At 34.6% G+C, this 18418-nt stretch overlaps 1 protein-coding gene across 12 annotated transcripts in view; it reads right to left on the bottom strand.

The window, feature by feature from the left end:
• The window catches only part of ROBO2 (roundabout guidance receptor 2), a 1629349-nt gene that overhangs the window by 584442 nt on the left and 1026489 nt on the right, over positions 1-18418 (bottom strand). The gene's annotated exons all lie outside the window — the stretch shown is intronic.

Genomic DNA, 18418 nt, shown 5'->3' with positions numbered 1-18418 from the left:
AATATAAATTGTTTTGTCTTCCTTAAACAAGCTGCTGAATAGAGAAATGTACATGGAAATCGACGGTAAGCTCTTTTTATGTAAAACTTGGAATGGTATTATTATGTGCTCAAAATGTGCCTACCAGATAAATATATATTTCAATACATCTAAAGAAAACTGTGTTTAAGAGACTATAATTAATTCTAATTTGGGTAAGGTGATCAAATGGCCTTCTTTGTGATTGCACTTCTGAGTTGGCACTCCGGGAGGACCATGAAATAATCGTCTGCAGATAGTCCTCACAGTATGCAATATAAAATATTAAATACTACTTTTCCATATAGGCTCCCCAAGGATGTGGCATAAAATGAAAAACCCCAGTCCATCATTTTTACTCTTTTCAACATGCTGGCACTTGCAAGTGGTATATATAGACAAATCAAACATTTGACCCATGATAATTTTAGTATCTACTACAATATGGTGAGCATTTGCTGTGTGTCAGGTATTGTTCTGATTTTTAAAAATTTATTATATTATTTCATTCCTATAAAAGCCTTATGTGGTTGATGTTATTTCTATTGTACAGATGAGAAAACAAAGTTAGATATCTAACTCAAGCTAATAAAAGGTGCAATCTTCCTTTGAATCCTAAGCTGATGATATAATTTGTGTTCCTAAATGTCAGGCCACCCTTGTAGAAATACTGTAACACTTTAATAAATTGCTGTGATTGATCAATTTAAGCAAAACCCTGAAACACCAAAATATGGTTTTGAAATACAGAAATATGTGATCCTTTTTGTTTTCAAAATTGAAGAATCTTTTTAAAGCCAAAATATCACCATTTATTATCAGTTCAGTTTGAATTTTCCTATATGAGATTGTCTTACGATACTACACAGAAAAAAAAATATGAGATTAAATGTATGGGTTATTATCTATAAAAGGACACTGGACAATTAAAATAAGTGAAGCATTAAAAATCCAGATCAGAGGAGGACAATTCATTAGCTCCTAGATGTTTGTTTTTTTTTTAATTACACTCCACTTTGTTCCAAAAATGATTTGAGGGAGCCAGGATAAATTGCATATTGTTCATCTGAAATATGTTTAAGTATCTGATTTTAGTCAATTTATTTCCAAGTATTCATTAATACTTCTCTCTATGTAATAATTGTGACTATAAATGTATCTATCTATGCCTAGCACTCTTGGTACATTACATGGAATTATTAAAATGTTTCATTTGGAGATCTGAGATTTAAGTTGATGGAAATGTAGCAATATGTCACCAAAATGAGGTGTTTTCTGCCAAATTCCATCACTTGTGGTCAAGAAAAGGATTTTTCCTTCTTAAAATTAGTTTGAAAAATCATTTAACTTGATTGAAAAGTTCAGTTACACTTTCAAAGTTAACAGAGCTTTTGGATAAGTCAAAAACTATAGTAAGTAATAATATTTAGGCATAGTTTTTCCATGTGTGTATGCCTTACAACTCAGAATTTTTAAAAATCACCTAAAGATAACTTAGAGTTCACTGATGAGATTTTTATCTTCATCAGTACTTCTTATTCTGAGATTGTCCATTCCCTGCTCCTTCCACTTGTTGATGAAGAAATCCCCAACCTCTGACATAGTTAAAAAGTGGCTCTGGTAAGGAAGATATTCTCTCATGTAGATTAAGAAAGTGTTTTTAAAAAATAAGCAAAGTGGTCACCCTCACAAAAATACAGATTATCTACAAGTACAATTCTATCCATGACAAGCTAGGCTTTATATGTGTATACGGCCTTTTTATGCTCATTATTTAATTATCTCTATTTAAAGTTTTCTTGTTCTTATTTTAATATATAGCCTAGTTTCAATGATGTTAAATAACATACTTTTTTGCTATTTTTACAACATAATTCATGAACCCAAGAAAATCCTTTGATTCTTTTCCAAACTATTCCAAGGCCATCTCCTTCAATCTGGGCTTTGTATGATCGACTTTTAGCAACACATAATGCTAATCCCAATAGGAATTTTTTTTAATCCAAAACAGAATTTTTGTTATTATTAAAAATAGGGATTGTCAAGATTCATGGTCATTATACCTATTGGTCCCAGATTTTTAAATTTATCAGCTTGCTGACTGACTTTTCAACATAGTGTGTAATGAAGGATTGTCCAAATTAAAAAGAAGTTGCTTTTTTCCCCTTACAATAATACCATGGAATTAATCCAAGGGCACATGTAATCCAGTTGAAACTGCTTGTGTTCCATGAGACAGAAGAACTAATTTGGTTGGGAACAGATTCTGATTTTCTTCCAATACCCAAATGATCTTATTTATGCATGATAAAGTAACTTCTGACTGCTTGTTGGAGTACTTGAAGTTTTTTACAACAAATACTATTTTTTTTAGTTGTTACATACTAGTAGGGTATCTAGGTAATATAATTTTGCTTGAAAATGAGAAATGTAAGAGCTCATTGTCTACCTTAAGTAATGAAAGAAAATATATAGAGAAACATTATGGTGCAAATTAATAGACAAATCTGTAAATAAAAACAATAATATAATATAAAATACTTCATATCAATATATTTCAACTTAGATCATTAGTCTGTTTCTTAAGCAGGTTCTACTGATTTAACTTTAACTTAGCAAAAAGGAATACAGGAATAAATGGTGTTTGTTCTCTGGGTAATTTTGCCTTTTTATTATATGCAAATACTAATGTAAAGAATCAAGAGACTACGTGGTCTAGATCGAAAATTCTAGTGCAGTTTTTGATGATTTCATACAAGCTATACAGTCTCCCTATTTCATTCATAGGCTTGTTTTTATTTTTAGCATATTTATTATAGTGACTACTTCCTTATATTCAGCAGGAATATGATGTAAATACACTTACATTGCACCTAAGATATATTGAGCATAAAATTAATTTATGTTTTTTTAGCAATGAGTGAAAAGTTTCACCAAATCTGTCTTTTAATTTATCTTTTTCCTAAGACTACTCATTTGTGACGATTTCCTTTAGCAATTTGGCAACATGCGTATTGGAGGTACTGATTAATACAGATGTGGTCAATGAAAATTATGTAGCATGATGAGCATTGAGGGATTTTTAATTTTTTATCTTGTCTCTACAGCTGGCTTAAGTCCAGGTTGTTACTTACATATTATTTTGTTTCTCCCTTTTCTTCTTCTCACCAAACACACACATTAAATATACATTATAACTCAAAGCTATAGGAACATTTATGGGGGGTTCTGGTGATGTATTTCCCAGCCTTCATTCTAAATCATGTTTGAATTATCAAAAAGAGATAAAAACTTATTTTAAAGACTTCCAGAGATCTTATGACATTATTAAGTAAACCATTCACTTGTCTTCAGGAAATTTTTAGTCTTCTCCCATCTAACTGGGAAGTAGTATTTCTACTTCATTATTTCTGCCCTAAGATGGGATAGTAAATGAATGACTCATAAGGAAATTATGGGGCATACTAGCTAAGAACTAGAGCTCTGGGTCAAGTAGAACTGGATTCTAATATTGGTTCTACCACTTAGAGTGGGATCATAGCAATTGCCTCCACCATAACACAAAGATAATAGTGCCTGCTCAGAAGAGTTTTTTGGGTGATACACTTAAAGAACTTGGCACGTGGTACATTTTAATCTGTTTCCAAACCTTAGGTGGTTGCAGTGTACTTATGAATCTCCACCATGATGACAAAGACAAGCTATATGATAACCTAAAATTGTTTTCTTTCTTTTTTCCACAGAGTTGAGATAAACTTCCCAGCCACCCCTGTATTATTAGATTAGATCATGCTGAGACCTGGCCAATGAAATGCAGGCACTTAGGTCTTGTCTCTAAGATACCTCCCACATCATCCCAGTGCTCTGACTGTTCTGTCTTTCATTGGAAAGCTAAACTGTGTAGAAAACACCAAGCCACCAGATGGAATAAATGAGTCCCAGAGTGAACGTGCAGAACAGATTATCTTGCTCTCCCCCAAATACTTTAGACTGTGACTTAGACAATAAATAAGTTGTCATGTGTTAAATTATAGAAGTCTTATTGTTCTTTGTTTTAGCACTTAGCCTTTCCTCACAAATATAATTAGTTACTTTGAATATTGCCTAAGGTTTAAATGGAAATGTTATTTCTTCACAGGACATTAATCCATGATGAGTATTATAATAATATCTAACTTTTAAAAACAATTATTATGTGGAAAGTACAGCAATAAAACTTTATATTAATGGTCTTAATTATCACAAGGCATATGAGGGCGGTATTATTTTTAACCCCACAGAGTAGTTCATGAAAACTCATATCAATGACAAAACTTTGACAGTGTCATAATTTGGAGCTGAGACTCTCATCCCATGTCAACAAAGCCTATGGATGGTATCATCCAAGATAAACTAGGTTATTCTACTGCAGAATTTCTCTAAGTTCTTGTTTTTTTATTGTCACTCCATGATGAGCACTTTTAAGATATGTTTGTGCTAATCACTGACCCATGAAAGTTGAATACCTCAGATATTGTATATTTGTCTATGTAATGGATATATGTGTAGATTTTATACATTAAAAAGTATGTATTCTTTTTGCCCCCAAGAACCAATTTTGCATCATGCCCATTGAGAGTACACATTCTACAAATACAAACAATTCCCAAATCTCAAGCAAGAAGTGTTATTCTTATTACACTGTGAGTCTGCCGGCACTCTGCTCCACATCATCCTCATTTCAGGGCCTCGGTTACTGATGCACTCATTTTCTGAACAAATGGAAAGTCAGAATACAGCCGTTGTATACTTTGGCTGGAAATAAATGATGTTATTTCTAATATTTCATTACCAAAGCAAGACACAAGACCTACCCCACTACCACTTTGTGGATGGTAGAAAGCTGAAAGTATTTGTTTGACCAGATATACATACTTGTCTACATATCTACTTCTCATAGACTTACTTGCTTTCAGAAGGAATTATTTAAATTTATTATGACAATATGGGTTATTGCAGGCTGGCGATTCAGAAAAATCTGAATGATTATTACATGTTTCTGTACTAGGTGAGTAGTGTCCCTGAAATTCCTGTCCACCAAGAACCTCAGCATATGACCTGATTTGGAATCAGGGTCTTTGCAAATGTAATAAAGTTAAAATGAGGCCATACTGGATTAGGATGGGCCCTAAGCTAATGACTAGTGTCCTTATAAGAAGAATGAAATTTGGACACAGACACTGAAGCCAAATGGAAACAACAGCTATGTGAAGATTATAGTAGGAGCTGCAGTCATGCTGTCAAAATCCAAGGAATGGGTGGGGCCAACTGAGCCTGCAAGAGGCCAGAAAGGATCCTTCCCTGGAGCCTTCAGAGGGAGCATGGCCCTGCCAACACCTTGAGTTTCTAGCCTCTAGAATGGCGAGAAAATACATTTCTGTTGCTTTAAGCCATGAAGTTTGCGACACTTTGTCATGGCAACCCTAGAAAATTAATATATTCATTGCCTGTTTTAAATCAAGATGGGAAAATAACTTTTGATTTATCAAAAGCCAAGTAGATAAATGATAAATTAGTAGAAGCCTTGGGGAAAAATGGTAATATTCATTTTAAATCTATTTAAATCAAAACTTTTTCATATGTGTACATACACACAAATAGATACAAGCTTATCTAAATACAAAGAAAACAAAAATAAGAGAAAAATTAAAATTTAAAAACTTTAAAAGATCTATTTCAGAATTTCAGAATGGCATGGTATCTTTAAAATCATTCACTATAATCCTATTATATATTTCAGTGATAGGAGGTCACTTTACATTAATAATAGACACCTTAACTTACCATAAATTAGTCTTTTAAAATTTATATTAGCTCAACCTAGACAACTTTAGAATTTAAATAATCTAAATTCTAGATTTTTGGAATTTTTTAGATTTTAAATCTAAATTTTGTTAATTGTTATTGCTACTGCCAGCCATTTCTGATTAAAATTTAATTATATACATATTAGCATATTTTAAACTCTTTGTATAGTTAGAATCACATCAAAATATAAAAATAACTCTATACTATGAAAACATTTGAAGAAATAATAAATACTAAACTTTCTACATGAAAATATTAAATAAAATATTTAGTCCTGTTTTATTGACGGTTTTTATAGAATGCTTCCTGCAAAATATAGTAAAAGTTATCATAAAACCAGATATACACAATGCCTGTGGCTATAAATAGAAGACTTGTTTCCTGTGGTGATTTATTTCATGTAACCTTAGAGAGCAAGAGGGCTTTGCTCTCATCTTTTTACAGCTTTCCTATTTTAAAATAAAGAATAGAATTAGCCAAATCTCAATATCTATGTTATTGAAATGGGATGTAGACTGAGGGTCCCCATAGCCCTTGGCCAGGGGGTAGGGGGAGCAAACAATATGGCTAAAGATACTTTTCATAACAAAGGCAAAATATAGCTGTGCTACCACCTCAGGGCAAGGTGGGTATGATTTTCAGGATATATCCTGACTTGAGATGTAACCAGTGGGGTGGTCCCCTTGGATCACTGAGACATTCTTGTGCTGACTGGGGATGGCAACTGAATAAATGTAAACTGAAAACTATACAAAAAAAACTGGCAAATGTAACTCATTGTGGGAGGAGTCAGAGATCAGTTCAGGTAGGAGGATCTTGGTCAGGCTTTAAACTAAAAGCGGGCAGCCATGAGGGATTCAGCCATGCAGTTTGAGAAGGTGTGGAAGGGCCTCCTCCAACCTGCCATGAGGTCTAGAGTGAGGGAAGAGGAGTGAGGAGTAAGAAGGAAGAACCATGATCCAGCTGGTAATGAATGTAGCTTCCAGCAGGCTGCCCGTAGTGAGATAGGAGCCATGTGGGCTGTAGGGGCTGGTCTGCCATGGGCTAGTAAGAAAGCAGGCAGGCTGCTTTGATCGTGCCCACTCTGGTGGACTCCAAAGCCACCAAAGATCTTGCCTTGCAAGACGCTGACCTGCTACTATGTAAACCCAGACTTCATTTAGACTCTTGGGACTTAACATCTTTCCTGGATTTCACCATGATCCAGTGCACCATGACACATGTTCTTCTGGACTATTATACAGGCTGATGACAATATACCCCAAACCCTGAAGAAGAGAGCTGCTGCATGAGGATGATGACTTTGGTACCTTCCAGAAGGACTGGAGAACTGTTTGTATAGCTGGCTTAAAATAAGAATGTGGGAAACTGTTGGCTTTGTTTGGGCTTACAGCCTTTTGGGGAACAAGAGAAGAGCTGGGTCTCATGGGAAAGAAGAGCCCCAAGCTGAAGTGCTCTGAGTCCCCACCCCCCTGAGGTTGGAATATTGTAAGTAAAATCCTGTTACTTTCAGCATTAATTGTTGGGTTATACACCAAGGTGCCACGTGAATGGGCCTCTCTGCTTGGTTACATTGTTAGTTCATTTCCCATACAGTTTCTTCATTTCATTAAAATATTCAAAATTAAAATATTCTCTTAACTTAGAAGCTCCCCAAATTACTGAGCATTTGACCTATCTTGGTAACTTTTTTAACATGTACCTTAGCCCCAACAGGAGCTGCAATTACAATCATTAACAACTAGGGATACACACACACAAGATGCTGGGCCTCTTACACGAAGTTAAAAAAATGTCATAACCCCATCAGTGTGTTACTTTCCATCTAAAGCACCATCCAAAACAAAGATTGAAATGAATGGAATAAACAAAATTTTAAAAATAAACAATAGAATGATAAAAGATTGAACTGAATCACAAACTACATTTATACAGAGGAATATACGTGAAGTCAAGACCAGCGTCTTGAACAAAATTCATAAATAGATGTGGTAATCAATGACACTGCCTACTTCTCGCAGTACTCAGTGCTATGTGTTGTGCCAAAACCTCAGTGTGAAAGGGAGGTACTGGAAAGAAGAAAGAAATGATCAATTGCCTTATTGTCACCAAAATAAGAAAATCAAGAAGTTAGATATTAGAAACTTTGAAAAGTGTGAGTACATTCACAAACACTCAGCCCAATGCATGGTAACATGGAGCTATAGTTGGAAGAAAGTGAGAAGCCACAGATGCATAGAACCAGGAAATAAGTAGGCAAGGGTGTCATAGTTTTTTATAAAGCTTTTGGAGGACTTAAAATGGATCAAATAAGATAAAAAATTATTATGAACAACAGATTATTAAGGTTCTGAGAAGTAAAGTAACTTCAACAAAAGAGTACAAAAATAAATCAGCGTGCTAAGACCTAATTGACATCAGAATCCATTTTATTTCCACTAAATCATATTAACTAACTGAAACACTAATCATTGTTTTCTGGCTATAGAGGGGGTGGGTGTGCAGAACTTTTTAACTTGAAAAAAGCATTAGCAATTAGTGAATGAGGGGATTTGGGAAGCGGTTCCTTGTCTGTTTGCTTCAATCAGACATGAAAAGGAGTAAAGAAAATTGGAGAGAAGAAAAGGAAAACAGAGGTGGGAGCACAGGGGAGCAGGAGAGTGAGGAAGTTCAGAGGAGAGTTGATTGAGTTTGGTTTCACTGAAACAAAAGCTAGAGAAAGACAAGGGATTCCCTATGCTTTGGGCTTCACAGTTCTCTTTGTAGCGCTTATCAGGTATTTTTTTTTCTGATTTTCTTCTACCCACTTCATGTTTCTCTTGTAAAGAAAACTAAGATGTGGCCCCATTTGTTCACACCACAAGGACTTTTGAGCCAGTTTAGCTGTATTCCTCCCACCTCCACTTAATGAAATATGCTAAGTGGATCAGAGAGTAGCACTTGACTGTTACTCTTACCAGAGTTTTGAGATTGACCCTCCATGGTCCTCAAGCTAGTGCCAATGCTTAGAGGACTCTACTAACTGTTGTGGTTCAGTAAGGTACCTTGTTGATATAAATGTGACACCTATTTATTTTAACACGGTTCCCATCATACGGTATTACAGGAGTTAAAGCAATACAATGAACGTCATATACGATGGCCTACTCAGAATTTGGTGTTGCATTTATTGTCCAATTTACTTTTCCTGCTATACATACCTTTTTGAATATCCAAAGTAGTCACATCTGTGTGTGTTTTGTTGAACCTTGGCAGTAATTGTTCCTTCAGTGATACAGTATCGGCTCCCATCACATGCACAATGCCAACCTTCCTTGAGGTGGCACTTCCTGAGTGTTCAGACCCTCTGGCTGACATGGACCTAACTGCATTAGGGGCTTCAGGGAGATTCTTCCTATTTGCTTCCCTCAGACTGAGGTTTCTTTTTGTAATATGATGCTGTCATCACTATTGTCATCCGAAAGACATATAAGGGATTGTTAACATTACTGTTTGTCAGACTTCTATATTAATTTTCCTTGAAATAGTACTGCCTCAACTGAAGAATAGAATTATATTTGCCTTGTCTCCAGAAACACTTTTAAATTGGAATTGATGTTTGAGCTACATGACTTTTCACTGCTGATGTAATTTAGCTTGGTATCTGAATGTTTGATAAGTGGCAGTAGGACTGTATTCTTTTAGTTACAAGTCCATTAACCTCCTCCCTAAAAAAACGTTGCTTTATAACAGCAGCTTTTATGCCAAAGACAAATACCTAAATACATTATCTTAGTCAAAATGCCTGTACCTATTTCTGGAGAGGTCTCTTAGACACAAAAATCTTTAGTGGATGGAAAAAAGGTTGGGGGGGAAAGTGATTCATTTGTTCAATGCGCCTAACAAATTTTTATTGAGTGCTGTTACATGCCAGGCTACAAAAGGAATAACATGCCCCCCTAAACACACCTTGTCTCTCTGGATTTTAGTCCCTTCATCTGTAAAATGAATGAGCTAGACAAGTGACTTCTAAAAACTCCCTGAAAACAGACATTCTATTATGTATTTTGCTCATATACAAGATATTGCCAAGGATTTAAGCTCTTGTATCAATAATCAGGCCTGAGCCCTTTGCAGTTAAAGAATCATTACTTCATGTTTCAGATTCTGGGAAATAAAGTTACTTTGGAAGCTGGGATATGTAGTGGTATTTATTTTGCTAGTCTTTCACTGGCACATCTGGTCTAATCCATTATGCTGGTATTTACGTGAGGCTGTCAGAGCATTAGCAGTTTCTCTTCAGGGCCAAGTGTAGAATGGAAAGTTGTGGTCATTCCTGGTAGCTGGTTCATCTGTTCCATTACAAATTAATAATGTACCTGCTTTATCCCAATATCAACCGCAACACCCCATTAAAATAAAAGAAGATTCTAGCATCCCTGATATGGAACAGCTTACAATGATACAGATATGGAAATCAAAGGTTAGAATTTATCCCTGGATTTAAGGAATTCCACAGAGTTATATTATTAAAAATCAATAGGACTGAAGAAAACTACAGTAAGATCTCATGATTAAAACAAGTTACAGAGACTTAAATGCAATATGAGCATATATGCCTCTCTCATCAGGGTATCTCTTTACAATGAGCGTTTCCCTGACTGTTGATTTGATGGTGATTGTGACAATCATGATGAAGCCAATTTTTAAAATAACTAAATTGAAACACTGAGGGGCTAATAGCAGGATTGTGTCCACCCAGAGGTACTGTTGAGGCTATTTGCTTATCAGGTGCCTCTTAACAAAACTGCAAAACAGCAAGCTAAAAGCAGCAGCAAGGAAAATGTTTTCTCAAGGAGTGAAGAGGTAGATGTATGAGGCCATCTTCCATGAATGCTACTGAGATTCCTAGACGTTAATCCCAAAGCACTGAGACTGCAACATTTGCCTTGAAACCGAACCAGCCCATTCTGAAACACCGCAGCACAAACGATACCACCCAAGAGATTTCCCCTAAGACAGCTGTGAAGATTCTGGAGGTTGTTTGCATTTCAAAAGAAATTCACTTAAATCATGAATCTTTTGTCTAACCTTATGTCATTCTCTTTTATATTCACTAGGGAGCAATTTGTCTCTTCTTTCAGAAACTTTTGTTAGTTATCATGTTAACTAAATTCCCAAGTCCCTACAGGACATTGCTTTGGTTTTACCCTTAGAAATAAATTTATATTTGAATTTGTTACTACAAGCAAACTGGAACACTTTTACAAATTTAATTATGGATGCCACTTGGGATAAATTTGATTATATTTTGTTTTCAAGGTGCAACATCATAACAGAACTGTAAATATAAAGAAACAATTTTGGAGGAGTTTTATAAGTTGATGGCAGATTTAAGTAATCATTAGTAAAGACAAGCACAAAATAATAACTAAGAGTTAGAGTGAAAATGACATTAATTGACCTAAAGCATTTAATAACAAAAATTGAAAGAATTTTTTCATTAGAGTAAAATATTTTACAATAGAGGTTTTATGGCCACTTCCTTTCCACATGACAATGAGACATTCTTGAGAGACAAGCTAGCCACCCTGTCTCCTGCCTCTTAAAGAAGGCACACTAAATTAATTTACTGTCAAAGGACAGACCTTCTGTCTTTTCAAAAAAGTCCAAGAGGAAAAACAAAACAAAACAAGAAAAGGTCAAACTAGTGGTCATGTCACTAATGCTTCAATGTCCTGACTCTTTGGTATTCATGTATTCCAAATCATGTGTTTTCCTTTCCTGATATGGCATTAAGTCACAGATTCTAGAGGAAGATAAGAATTTTTGGAACAATACTTACATGAAAATGTACCAAAATGGTGACACTAAGATGCATGTTATAAAAGCAGATTTCAAATTTATTTTCTCTCTTCTTTTACTTCATTTTTATCCAAAACACAATCCCTGACAACTGGTAGGTACAAAGTCTCCACATCTCCAACTCCTAGTTACTCCCCCAGCAAAGACTTCAGTCTCCACCTCTCAGTATAGCTAGAGTCTACAAATCCAACTTCAGCTTTTACTTTAAGTGTTCTATTTTCTTTGTACACTGGGTCATAGTGTTGTATATGCTTGTGTTAATGGAATAAACAGGCAATTTCTTTTGTAGCTGTTATCACTCTCTGTTTTACTGATTCCTGTCCCTCTCTATCCAGGTACCTGTTTCATTGCCTCACTTTCCATACAGTTTCACTCAGTGCTAGACCAGTTTCTGTACTGAAACTAACATTCAAAACAGGAAGTATATAGGGCTTAAGACCTTTCCATCTGATGTCCCTGAGACTCAAATATACCCTTCCTGTGTCCTCTTACATCTGATTTTCTCTTAAGGACTTCTCAGATAATAATTCAATCTATGCTGAAATATTCACACAATTTTCTGTCTGGGTTAAATTAAGAAGTGTAACTGGGTCGAGATGTGCTAAACCAAGCCAAACTGTAGAGCAGCACATTGGGAGCAACGTTGAGAACTTATGACAACTAAATGAATCCATGGCAGTCTGTGTGTTTCCTCTCTGCAGAACTAACCTTCTGTGTGTATATTTGTAATGAGTGTACATGACAAACAGAGAATCTGAATTTTTAGACCTTAAAAGAATGTCATATTAAATACCACATTTTTGTACTTCAGGCAACTGAAATAAGGTGGCTAACTGTAACTATAAAACATACTGTAGATAGTCTTAATTTTCAAAAATACAGATATGCCTCTTTTATTGAGTCACTATATATATATATAGTAATTTAAGTACAATCAGGATATTTCTAAAAGCTGTTTTGGCTGTAGATATCTTAGATAACAGCCTCATTATAGTGAGAAGCCAGTACTTTGACATGAGAATTTCACTAGTTATAGGCAGATTTTTATTGTGTCTGTCTAGTTTTATGTTTGAAAGAAGTGTTTTAAAATAATTTTATGTTGATAAGGGGGTAATTTCTTTTCATGCTTGTCACTAAGAGGCTGTATCCTTTCAAAAGTATCTAAATTCCTTGAACTCTAAAATTACTAAGACCTTTGACATACAAATGGTTATTCAAATTATTTTATATAACTACATTTTTAAAAATCTCTTGGAGACTGTTTGACCTACTATGATTTTATTTTCTTATCCACTGTTTTGTTATCTTTCTATTACTTTCCTGGAGAGAAAAAAGGTTTACAAAAAATTAATTCTCAAGCCAGTCACAAAAAGACTAACACTGTGATTCCACCATATCAGGTTCCTATAGTAGTCAGATTCATAAGGACCATAAGTAGGATGGTGGTTGCCAGGAGCTGAGGGGACAGGAGAATGGGCAATTACTATTTAATGGATGCAGAGTGTCTGTTTGGATGTAAAAAAATTCTGGAGATGGACAGATACAACTGGCATCACATGTAGTACATGTGAATGTACTACCTACACTGAATTGTATGAATAAAAGTAGTTACAGTGGTAAATTTTATGTCATGCTACAATGATTTAATTTTATTTTATGGTATATTTTACCACAATTGAAAAAATGTTAATGTACAAGTTGTCTTTGTTAAGTAGGTTTTTCTGTTAATTATAGAAAATATTTACTGAAAAAATATAAAGAACAAAATTCATACAGTTTATAACTTCAACATTCAAGGAACAAACACTTAATATTTTCATGTATTACCATTTTTCTCTGCATATTATTTATGGTTGCAAGCTTAATATTTATGATTCTGTACCCTGCTTTTCTTCCACTTAGTGTTGAAAAAGAAAACTTTCCTATGTCATTAAACTTTTAAACACCATTTTATATGGCTTGTGATATTACATAGTATGTGTATACCACCTTTACTTAATATTCCTTTATTATTGGACATTTAGGTTATTTTAAGGATTATTCTTTGCCTCCTACCTTTTATGAACAACACTGAGTTGAACATATTTCTCTACAAGCTTTTGTGAACATTTTTTATTTCTCCATTAGAATTTGTATTTGGCTTAAGTGGATTGACTTACTGACTCAAAGGGCATGAACATTTTTAAACTTTTTAGTATGCATTGCAGAAACATCTTTGAGAAAAACAGAAAACATTTACACTCTCACAAGCTGTGAATAAAACAGTGCATTTCACTAATGCTTTTAAATATAGAAAAAATTTCCCACCTAGATATTTCATAAATTATTCAGTTTTCAGTTTTTACTGCTTTGTTTGTGGCCTTATTTTTACATTTAGCTATGAAAATCAAGGTGTGTTTTCTATTTTAACATAGAGTGAGGTGAACATCTAAATTATTTTTCCAAATCCTATTCAATTTTCATTTATTTATAATTATTTCTCCTCTTCCTGTTTAAAAACAGCAAGGTCCCTTTAATAATTCTAACTATATATTGAAAATGATAATGACCAGAATCAAAGAGTGTGCTTTATGTTTGCTATACTAAACATGTTACATAATAAATTTGATGGTGATCCTTTGCATTCTCAATATCAAATCCCCAATACCATTAATCCTGTTATCAAATCAACCAGTTAGAAGTGACAGAGTTGTAGTTCAAGTCCAAATCTGTCTGCATCTAGGATCCAAAATTTTAACTTCAAGAAGCAATGTAGAATTATCATTTTATAGAAGCCAACTAGTCTCATCAGTCTTGTTTCTTAAAGTTTTCCACAGAATTTTTGAAACAAATGATTTATTAGCAAACTTAGAATTACTCCTGGCTGGCGTAGCTCAGTGGATTGAGTGCGGGCTGAGAACCAAAATGTCGCAGGTTCGATTCCCAGTCAGGGTACATGTCTGGGTTGCAGGCCATGACCCCCAGCAACCGCACATTGATGTTTCTCTGTCTCTCTCTTTCCCCCACCCTTCCCTCTCTAAAAATGAATAAATAAAATCTTCAAAAAGAAACTTCTTAAAAAAAAAGAATTACTTGCAGATCAAAGCCACTCAAAAATCATTTAAAATGAAAGTGATAAAACCCTGAAAATGAAGGACACAATTGCCTGAGCATTATTTTTTAAATATATTTTATTGATTATGCTATTACAGTTGTCCCTTTTTTTCCTCCCCTTTATTACCCTCTGCCCTATTCCCACTTTCCTACCATCATTCCCCCACCTTAGTTCATGTCCATGGGTTGCACATAGAAGTTTTTTGGCTTCTCCATTTCCTATACTATTCTTAACCCTGTCCATTTTGTACCTACCATTTATGCTTCTTATTCTCTCTACCTTTTCTCTCATTCTCCCTACTCTCCCTCCCTGCTGATAACCCTCCATGTGATCTGTATTTCTGTGAATCTATACCTGTTCTAGCTGTTTGCTTACTTTGTTTTTGTTTTTTTAGTTTCAGTTATTGATAGTTGTGAGTTTGTTGTCATTTTACTGTTAGGATTTTTTATCTTTTCTTAGGTAAGACCCTTCAACATTTTATATAATTAGGGCTTGGTGATGATGAACTTTAACTTGACTTTATCTGGGAAGCACTTTATCTGCCCTTCCATTCTAAATGATAGCTTTGCTGGATAGAGTAATCTTGGATGTAGGTCCTTGCCTTTCATGGCTTTGAATAATTCTTTCCAGCCTCTTCTTGCTTGCAAGGTTTCTTCTGAGAAATCAGCTGATAGTTTTATGGGAACTCCTTTGTAGGTGACTCTCCCTTTTCTCTTGCTGCTTTTAAGATTCTCTCCTTATCCTTAATTTGGGTAATATAATTATGATATGCCTTGGTATGTGCTTCCTTGGATCCAACTGTTTGGGGACTTTCTGAGCTTCCTGGACTTCCTGCAAGTCTATTTCCTTTGCCAGGTTAAGGAAATTCTCCTTCAGTATCTTTTCAAATAAGTTTTCACTTTCTTGCTCTTCCTCTTCTCCTTCTGGCACCCATATGATTGAAAAGTTTAAAGTTGTCCTGGACATCCCCGAGTCTCTTCTCATGTTTATGAATTCTCATTTCTTCATTCTGTTCTAGTTGAATGTTTATTTCTTCTTTCTGTTCCAAACCATTGATTTGAGTCCTTGTTTCCTTTCCCTCACTGTTGGTTCCCTGTATATTTTTCTTTATTTCACTTTGCATAGCATCCACTTTTTCCTCTATTTTGTGACCATATTCAACCATTTCTGTGAGCATCCTGATTACCAGTATTTTGAACTGTGCATCTGATAGGTTGGCTACCTCTTCATTGCTTAGTTGTATTTTCTGGAGCTTCAATCTGCTCTTTTTATTTGGGGCATATTTCTTTTCATGGTGCACCTGTTAAGTTGTAAGGGGCAGAGCCTTAAGTATTTGCCAGGGTTGGGCAACCCATTTATCTGCATTGTGGTGCTATATGTGGGCAAGGGGTCAGAAAGGGAACAACGCCACTTACTGGACTCTTGGCCAACTTTCAGTCACTTCCTCTGCTACCCACAAGCAAATTGGGCCCTTCTGATGCTGATTCCCAGGTACATGGGCTCGTGTATGTTCTAGGACCCTGTGGGTCTCTCCAAGGAACTGTCCTCTGAGGCTGGGAGTTTTTCCCACCACTGCAACTCCCACAGTTTGTTTTCAGTCAGGAGTTTTGAGGCTTTATTTCCCTGCACTGAAACCCTGGGTTGCATGGTCTGCCTCACTCCCCAGTAGTTTCCTCTTAGTTTATCTGCATTCCTACCTTTTCTTTTTTTTTAGAAATATTTCAGTTTATTTAAATTGTTAAGTGTAATATGAAACCGAATTTGTAGCTAGTACAAGAAAATGGACTTAACTGTTTGGTATTTAATGAGAGAACAGCTTCTACACAGGATCCCAAGAGACTTACAGAAAAAGAGGCAAAGCCCTAATATTAAGCACATAAAACTTATGTTTCAAACAGGTTACACAAAAATTGATTTATACTCCATTTCCCTTTTTTTGATATTTAGAAAGTGCAGATTTAACAAAAGGTAGCCATACCCTTTCTATGTACAATGCCGATTATAATTATGCAAACAAAACTATCAGTCTGTTACCCAAAAAATCCTAGTGCTTAGCTCTCAAACCTTAAGTCATTGACTGAATTGAATGAGTAAAGATTAAAAATTTTTAAAAACTGTCTACCTTTTCTATTTACCTTACCCCTTCTGTTTTCTTCAAGGCCCATCTGCTCATGAAGAATTTGCTGATGTCTTAAGCCACAGAGAATTTTCCCTCTTTCTTAATACTAGTTTTTGGGAGTGCTCATTAAAAATTTAGCCTAAGCTTTTAGATATTGTCTGCTATGTTCAATCACTCATAAAAGAAAGGAAGTTGTTCTACTGAGGAAGGGTATCCTTTTGGCCCCCCACAAACAGGGGAATGTGTGCCCCTGGACCAGATACAGGTGGCCTGTCTTTTCCTGATAATCTAGAATGGCAGAACCAACTGTGATGGTTGCTAGAAGACAAAAGATGAAGCCCAGACCTCTACATCCTATTACTTTGCATTTTTTAAAGTCTCCATATTTAATTTATATATGAGAATAATGGAATATATTTAAAATATTGTTCTTAATTGATAAGAGTTTTCCCTCACTGTATATATATATCACATTCATAGCTTTTCTATATTAAGACAATATGGAGTGTTTGGACTAGGCTTTCAACATTCTATTAATTTAATTTTTAAAAAAAACAAGTGTTTCAAGATGCAGCTTCTGCACACAGTATTTTGATTATCAATTAGAGTGAAAGTCAGGAAGAAATAAAAAAATTATTTTTAGAAAACTGTGAATCATAGCATCTATTTGAACATAAAATTGGGTCCTTCAGCTATGTATTCACACAAAAGTAATTAAATTTATTTACTAAAGGCATGCAAAGAATATAGTAAATGCTATGAGAATCTTCATCAGTATATGTTTCTTTCTGATGTGTCTCATTTTTAATTTTGCCATTTTAAAAAATGTAAATGGCTTATATAAGAGGCCTAAAAGCCTTTTTCTTGGGATAGGACAAAATATAATAAAATGTTAAAAATTCCTCAATTTGTTTCAGCTTAAACAACTCTTGTATACTTTTAATGAACTAATACTCTAGAATGATTATGAAAAAATAACTTCATCCAATCTACTTTATACATACTTTAACTTCTTGGGTCTTGGTAGCTATTCGATGTTATCTGTGATGGAGTCAAATAATCTCTTCATCACTTGGCATTACTTCCCCCATGCAGTTATTTTTAACTTCCTTTTATAGTAGAAGGCTTTCTGTTTTATTTGTTTTAACACATTTCCTTTTCATTTAAAAGATGATAGAACATTGACACAAAGTCTGATTATTTTTCCACATAACAGTTTCTGAAGTTATATACAATTTCTAAGGAAAGAGTCTCACATTTTAATTACTCTCTTTTGTTGATTTTTAGTCTAATATGTTTTTATTTTAGTTCAAAATTCTAGACAAAATATAAAATAAAGATCTCCTGATTTGATAATAACAGGAGGTAAGATTACTGTGTATATGAGCTATGTAAATTAAATAAGATCGACAGCTGATGTAGCTGTGGGCTCAAGACGTAGCCTTGAAGTCTCAGACAATCGATACTACTGATACCTGATCACAATTTTAGTAATA

The sequence above is a fragment of the Phyllostomus hastatus genome, unplaced genomic scaffold, assembly GCF_019186645.2.
Source record: "Phyllostomus hastatus isolate PE091 unplaced genomic scaffold, TTU_PhHast_1.1 phas_contig_86, whole genome shotgun sequence".
Lineage (NCBI taxonomy): Eukaryota > Metazoa > Chordata > Mammalia > Chiroptera > Phyllostomidae > Phyllostomus > Phyllostomus hastatus.
Note: the sequence above shows the minus strand (reverse complement) of the source record. Positions and strands in the feature narration are given on the sequence as shown.